We start from the raw sequence: 8,385 nt of genomic DNA on the forward strand, positions 1-8,385 counted from the left end.
GATTTTAGATTTTCAATTTAATTTTAATTTAATTTGTTATTTTCAATTTGATTTTAATTGACTTTTAATTTCAAATTGATTAGTTTCAAATTAAGTCTAATATCAAATTAGTAGTGGAATTTCAATTAAATTTTTAATTGATTTTTTAAAATTGATTTTAATTTCAAAATGATTCAAATTTTAAATTAATTGATTTTAATTTCAAATGAATTTTAAATTCTTTAAATTGATTTTAATATCAAATTGATTCTAATTTTAAATTAATTGATTTTTGATTTCAAATGAACTTCATATTTTTCAAAGTGATTTAATTGATTATAACTTTAAATTAATTTGATTTTAATTTTAAATGATTAAAAATTTAAATTGATTTTTATTGTGATTGGATTTTGATTTTTAAATTGATTATTTCAATTTTTAGATTAGTTTTAGAAATTATTTTAGATATCCATTATCCATGTAAATAACCATATCCATTCTAATATCCAATATTCATTTAAGTATCAAATCCACATTACAATTTCAAACCCATTACATATCCGTTTAATAACCAATTCCACTTTATACATAACCATACACCAAGTCATAACGTTCAGTTAAATTACAACACCATGAACAAGTCATGATAATACACGATGCCCACACATGCTGCAAAGCCAATCCAACAAGACCATAAACCACACCTGCAGAACTACATGAAGCAGTACAAGGACCCATCCAAAACAATGCACAACATGGAACCAGTGCAGTGCAATAAACCACATCGTACACCTGCAGTAAGAACCTGCAATACCAGCCTGACCAAGTTGTTGTAGCAGCAAATACACAACATTATACCAGCAGGACTATGCTGCACAATATGCCAAGTTGCACCATCAAAACAACCATAAAAGGCCAAGCTGCACGAAGCTACAACATAACTCAATGCCAATTTTTTGCAAAACTGAAGTAGACAACCATTCAATCACCTGCCACAATCTCTTCCTACACTCGGTATTGGTGCTTTCTAGGAAAATACCTCGGCCAGTTCAAGATCTTGCAGATTATACATTTCTGTAAATGATGCAGTTTGCAATTCTTCAAAGTTGAATGAGGAAGTGGATTTCAAAGCTGTCAGGAGTTGCTTCGCTTGCTCCAGGCTGAAGTTCTGAAGTTCTGCGATAACAGAAACTTGCGCAGGGCGGTATGTCATGCAAAGACTTCTGGATCTGCAATTGACACTATGGATCCGGAATGAGTTAACCCGTTGTTGAGCCATAGTTCCAGGTTGATTATTGCAGTCATTGGTGGCTCTGCTGAGGTTGGGAAGTTCATCATAATTATATCTTTGATTTTATCATTCGAGCTTCCATTTACTCCGGTTCTGTTACTCAAGTTTCAACCTGCAATGATCAATTTTATAACAGAAAATCAGCATAACAGAGTAATATGGAAATAGTGGAGTATTTAGCTTCCTCTTTTCCTGTTTGTAGAAGCTAACAGGATTCGCATTTAACAGTGGTATTCAAATCAAATTTCACGCATATGTTATAAACAAATCCATAACCAATCAAACAATTTGAACATATCTAACTAAGCTTGTTCCAACTAACTTCCTAACCCTACCAGTTGATTAAGTTATTTGCTAACTAACTCTAACCAATCCTAACAACCTTGAACCAATTTATTATTTTCAAGTTAATTTCATTTTGAATTTCAGCTAACAGAAATTCATTCATAACTAACTAATCCCAAAATTCTAAGTAACAACATAATTTCATAGCATTTCCAAAACAATAGAATTTCATCATTTTATTTCAACTTAACCTCCTAACAGAATTGTTAATTTGTTAATTTGTAACTGAAATATGAATTTGAGTGGAATTTGACGAAAACTCGGAATGCGATGCTATATCAAGGAGACACGAGCTTTCACAATGAAACAGAGAAGATAGAACACGCCGCCGTGATTATTGGCCGTTAAGTCGCAGCGAGGTTGAGGTAGAGATGCAATTGAAGAGTGCGATCATGATTTGTGTTTCACGTAGGTGTTTCAAAGTTCGGTGATAAGTTTCAGCTTTTTTCACTAAAGCGATTTTCTTTTCCCATTGCAATCATACGCCTTTTCTGGTTCTTTGGCTTTGAGTTTTAGTTGGGCCTAAGGCCCAAGCGATGTTGCTCCAAACCACAGGGCCCAATCGATTCAATGCTCACACCACCATTTCAGGTTCTGTACCCCATTAAGTTTTACTTAATTCAATTTAATTAGTTAGATTAGGATTTAGTTAGGGTTAGTTTACTTGATTAACTTTAACATTAGGGACTAATTCAGTTTAATTAGATTAATTAGATTTTTAAGTAGGATTAGGTTAATTAGATTATTAATTAATTTAATCTTAGAATAAATAGAAATATAGGTCTTGATTATTTTTTTAGGATTTAATTAATTTTGAATCTTAATAAGGCCATATTAAATAGATTAGGTTTAAGTAACTTTTATTAGTTTTTGATCTTCTTAGGTTCTATTTTTCTAATTAATTCGTTTTTTGGCATAATAACTATTTTACCCTTAGGTAGAAAAATCTTGATTTTTGTACATGTTCTCTTAGTTTTAGGGCCTTAATCAGATTTGTCTGATTTTACTTAGTTGATTAATTCAATAGGATATTATTATATATAATTCAACTGTTATGTTAATCCCATTGATTAGTGTTGACCAAAGGTCACTTTGGTCAACCAAATCCTTTATAATTGTGTTGTAAGCCCCAAGCCTATTTCAAGTGATCAAAAGACCCTTGATCACTTGATATGGAAAGTTCATCATGCTCAAGCTATTGTGGATATGTTGAATCTCTGGAGCTCAAGACCTCAAGGTTCAAGTGCAAAATCCAGACTTCAAAGTCAACATCAATCAAGCATAGCTAGAAAAGGGGACTACTTCTCAAGCATAACAAAGGTGTCAACACTTGACAAGTGCGATTCAAATTGTAAGTTATAAGCCTTAAGAAATAAGGAATGATGAGACGGAGTTTCTCCTATCCTTGTCTAGAATGACTTTGTGTACAGGGCGCAGGCCCTAGCTATTCAAAGCATTCGCCCTCATTCATAGACTTTAGCACAATTCGTATCAAATAATTGTCAAGCATTTTCAATACAAAAAACAACATGGCATCATCAAGATCAATAATCAGAAGCCTCTATCAACACTTGTCAATCATAATTCAAAGTGTATGGCACGAGCCTTAAGCAATAGAGAAGGAATGAGATTGGAGTTTTCCTACATTCATTCTGGATATATTTGGGTGCGGGAAGTTAGGCATGTGGCTCGTCGTATTCACCTCTATTCATAGATTTTAGCACAATTTGAATTACATGATTGTCAAGTCTCCTTCTACAACATCAATAAGATCAACATAAAGGATCTCTTGTCAGCACTTGTCGATCATGACGAGAGTTACACGCTATGAGCCTTAAGTAATAAGGAATGATGAGATGGAGTTTCTCCTATCCTTGTCTAGAGTGACTTTGCGTATGGGCCGTAGGCCCTAGCTATTCAAAGCACTCGCCCTTGTTCATAAACTTTAGTGCAATTTGAATCATGCAATTTACAAGTCTTTTTCTTCAAGCAAGCATATCAATCATTCAACACCCCAATGATGGAACATCTTTTTCTATTAGAAACTTGTGTTTATACACCCTCTTCTAATCCATCATTTGCCTTGTAAGGTGTTAAACCTTGGCATATCCTTTGCCTTGTGAGGTGTTAAACCTTGGTTATTCAATCCTTTGCCCTGAGAGTAATGGACTCTGGCATTTGTTTCTCTTTGTCTTGTGAGGTGTTAAACCTTGGCTATTCGATTAACATCTTTGCCTTGAGAGTCATGGACATTGGCATATGTTTCTCTTTGCCTTGTGAGGTGTTAAACCTTGGCTATTTGATTCAGATATTTTCCTTGAGAGTCATGGACTTTAGCATATGTTTCTCTTTTCCTTGTGAGGTGTTAAACCTTGGCTATTCAATTCGAGCTTTTCCTTGAGAGTCATGGACTATGGCATATGTTTCTCTTTGCCTTGTGAGGTGTTAAACCTTGGCTATTCGATTCGAGCTTTTCCTTGAGAGCCATGGAATTTGGCATATGTTTCTCTTTACCTTGTGTGGTGTTAAACCTTGGTTATTAAATCCAATTCTCAGCCCTGAGAGTCATGGACTCTGGCACTTGATTCTATTCGCCATGTAGGTGGTAAACCTTGGCAATTCAATTCATTGACATGATCAGTTTTAAACTCTGGTAGTGATACCTTGCCTAGAAGGTTGTGAACCTTGGAACTCCTTTTTCATCCTTGAAGGGTATTGAACCCTGGAAAATCAATATCAGTCCCTTTTGTTTCAACCGTAATAGGCTGAACTACAATTGCTCTGATTTTCTCATTGCACAATGAGAATACATAGGCACGAGGGTTCGAATCCTCCGCGAGCATACTTATTTATTATTCTTCTTTTCACCTTAGGGCACCAATCATATCTTTCATGATCCACTATCTACCTTCGATCATAAACCATTCACCTAGTGATGTATTGTTTCTTTGAAACCGAAACACATTTATCTTTAGAATTCCATATATACCCTTTTAGGACCATATAGTGATGAATCTGCATTTGTACCTAGAGTTGTTTGGGTTGTCCCTAGACATTTAATTCCTTCTTTTTCGGCTCAACCATACAGTGGCATCGTGTTGTAGGCCCTCACTTGTGGTTTGTGCCACCTTTACTCTAGGGTACAAATTACGTTTCTCTTATGGATTCCAATATACTCTTACCTTTGGTTACAAATTATACCTCTTCAGTTGCTTGTTACCAAACCCTTCAGTTTTGTGACTTTGGTCATTCATTTCATTCATCTCCATGATGAATTCATATACTACCTTCATTCATTCCACATGATGCACCTTATCTTTGAGCCAAATACAATAATCATGTGCTCCATCTTGTACCTCTTTGTGAACCAAGAGTTATTTGTTCTATAAAACCAAACACTTAATTTGGTTGTTCCAATGCAGTGATACCATGCTGTAGGCCCTCACTTGTTGGTTCACACCAGTTTACTCTTGGGTTCATCCTTCACCCCTTTTTGGAGTTCAAATCATATTATCCTGTGGTCCATACCATACTTTGATCACAATTCTTTTCATCTCCCATCACTAGTTCTTTGAACTACGGATCTCTGGATTCCTTATTATTGGTGTAAGCCATAGAGGCCAATACTTTTGGTACTTGTATCGAATTATTTATTAATAATTAAAGGCTTTTTTCTTTATTATGTTTGTTTAATAAAGTCCCTAGAATAGCTGGTCCGTTTAATGTATCAAGTGTGACTTAATCATGAGATCCCATTAAACATAAGGACACTATTCTTAAAGTATATGTAGTCGAGCTTTGTTGTGAAGTGGGATAACATTACATCATTAAGACTATTATGTATATAGACTGATGATCACATCTCATAGATCATGGATAAGGAGTTATCAAGTCTTAAACATAAGTATGCATATTAGGAGTAATATTTATACTGGATTGACCCACTATGAGAATACTATATAGAATGTTATGCAAAGTGTCATAAGTTATTCTCATGGTGATAGTGGTGTATACCACCCTTCGACCTGAAACCACTATGGACCCTAGATGTAGAGTCGAGTTCTTTATTGTTGATCAAACATTGTTCGTAACTAGATGACCATAAAGATAATTGATGGGTACTGTCATACCATAAATTTTACCCTGAGTTTTTCACTCGCATCAGCATAATATAAATCGATATATTTTGTCGTGCATTTCATCAGTTAAAAGCATTTATCGGGGTTTTAGATGAAAATTCAGAAGTTTTGACATTTTATCTGATCTTGATAATAATTCATTCAATCATTTGTTGATTGAGAAGTAGAAATACTTGGTTTCTCAATCTCAGTGCATCATTCATTATGCTACATCTTGTTTCAGAGATTCAGAAGGTGATAATCAAGAGTGTTGTCATCGTGTGAATCTTTATAGGGTTTTTGTTTGTGTTTGAGAATCAATAACAAATGGTAAAGAGTGATTTTGTTACATCTGATTGTCTGTTCACGGTTATTCAGTCAGCAATTTAGTTCATTTACAAGACGTTTGCATTTTCTACTTGTCGCATCACGCATTTTGTTTCGCATAGTGCTTGAAATTCCAGTCAGGTTAATTTTTTGAATCTACAAACAGATCGATCGAATTGTTTCTTAACTGTACGTCAAAGTAACTGACAAATAAATTTCAAAATTGAGCTTTAAGACACCAGTTTTATTAATCTACGTTCCGCGTAGTTTAATCAGGTGTGCGCGTTTTAACTTTTCGACAACTTTTTCATTCACATTTTAATCTGTCTGAGCTTTTTAACCGGTCAATTTTTATTTCAAAATTTGATCAAAACCTATATGTTTCCAAGAAGTTTATTTTGCACGGATCATTTTGATGCATCAAAAAAAAAATCGAGCACTTTCGCACTCGATTTTTTATTCATTTTGAATAATTTTATTTTTATTTTATTATTAAAGTGTTGGTAATATTTAAATAGAGTTTTCTTTATTTTCATTTTGAATTTATTCCAATAGTTTAGAATATAATATTTTTATTTAATTTTAGTTTTTTAAAAATTTGTTTTACATTAATAAAAGCACTCAGAGTAATATTGTAATATATTAAGACAAATGACACCAAAACAAATCCATAAGTCCTTAATTGATGCTGAAAGCTCTGAGCGACCATTTTGGAAAGGGGTCAATCGGCGACGCATGATTTGCGTTTCTCTTTTCCAAAAGTAATCATAACACAAAAGAGAGAGAGAGTATTTGTGGATTTTATTTTATTTTATATAATCATAAACTTAACATGTGTGTGCAAAATTAATCAATTGAGAAAAATACCACATAGACATTGGTCCGCGGTGCCCCTTTCTGTTTGGTTTTTCTTCACAATTTTTACAAAAGGAGAAAGACATACATTTAGACCATTTACGTGACAACTTGCATGAGAAAATCAATCCAACTAGCATTTCCTCTCTCCAAATGAACTAGTTTTTCCTTCCTTCTGTCCATAGTTGATTTCCAACTAACATTGACCCTCCTATTTGATTTCTTTTCACAAAACAAGTACAAAATCATTAATGTGAAGATTCACCTCATCAAATCATTCACTTCACAAAAGGACAGTTTTTTCAACTCAAATCAAAAGCAAAATGCAGAGTTTGAAAAAGATATTATTTATGTATTCCTACATGAAGTGCAATTAGAAAAAGGTACAAAGAGGAGGATTCACACCAATCTACGAGAAGAAAAAAATCATCACAAAAAGCTATCATTTCAACCTTCTTCCTTCTCAATTCTTTCTTACTTCCAACACAACATCAACATAGACTTCAAACTCAAACTTAAACTCACCTTCAACACCATAACTCTTCTCTCTTTTTTTCCTCTAAACATCAATAACAACACTTCAAACCAAGAACAACAAAACTCAGATCCTAACTCCAAGCTCCCTCCATCAAAAACGTCCAATAATCCGACCTTGCGACCGCGACCACCGCCATTGAAACTGTCATCTCCGAAATTAATTACGTTAGTTTTTTTTTCACTTTCAATTTTGATTTGTGTTAGACTTAATTTATTTATGTTGTGCTAAGTTTTTAAGGATTGAAAAGAGAGATTTAGTGAGAGTTTAAGTTGGAGATTTAATGATTTAAGTTAGAGATTAATGAGTTTAAATTGGTTTTAAAAAAAAAAAGTTTGGTTGTTGTTCTGGTAATGGCGAGAGACATGAGGAAGAAGAATTTTTTTGAGTCTTTCTCCCCTACCACGTGTCAGGCAAGGGGTGGTTGTTTTAAAAAAATAAAATTACAAAAAAAAAAAAGAAGAAGAAGAAATAATTTCCTCTCTCCCAACACACACATCACTGTTTTGTTTAACATATCACTAAATTTCTTTTAGTTTAAATTCTGATTTTTACTTCGAGTCCATTGGCTTTCTCTTGGGCTTTTCTTACAACGAGATTTTTTATTTTACAATTTTTTTTTGAACTTGTACTGTTTAAATTATTGTGTTGTATCCCCATTCGATGAACTGTGCCCCCATTCCCGTGAATATGTAATAAATTTACCGCTTTCATTACTGTATCAATTGATTGTTAATTCCAAGATTAAAATCAACCTTTTCAGAAAAAAGAAACAAAAACAAATACTTGATTCAACGTCGAGCAATTTTCACAAAAAATTAGAACCATTTTCATATCCAGTTCTCCATCATTTTAAAAATATTCAAATCATTCCACCTGTGTCGATTCAAACACAAATATTTAAACCTCGATCCAACGTCGAGTGCCTTTTTCCT

The 8,385-nt window shown here is 33.5% G+C and overlaps 1 long non-coding RNA gene across 1 annotated transcript; it reads right to left on the reverse strand.

Annotated features, from left to right (window-relative positions):
- Positions 1-472: 472 nt before the first annotated feature.
- LOC127106842 (uncharacterized) lies at positions 473-2,074 on the reverse strand. Its single transcript, XR_007795507.1, has 2 exons — positions 1,807-2,074; positions 473-1,382 (listed from the first exon to the last, which is right to left on the reverse strand). It is a non-coding gene; the product is annotated as an uncharacterized LOC127106842 (long non-coding RNA).
- Positions 2,075-8,385: the final 6,311 nt, after the last annotated feature.

This window comes from Lathyrus oleraceus, chromosome 7 (assembly GCF_024323335.1).
Source record: "Lathyrus oleraceus cultivar Zhongwan6 chromosome 7, CAAS_Psat_ZW6_1.0, whole genome shotgun sequence".
In the NCBI taxonomy this organism is placed as follows: domain Eukaryota; kingdom Viridiplantae; phylum Streptophyta; class Magnoliopsida; order Fabales; family Fabaceae; genus Lathyrus; species Lathyrus oleraceus.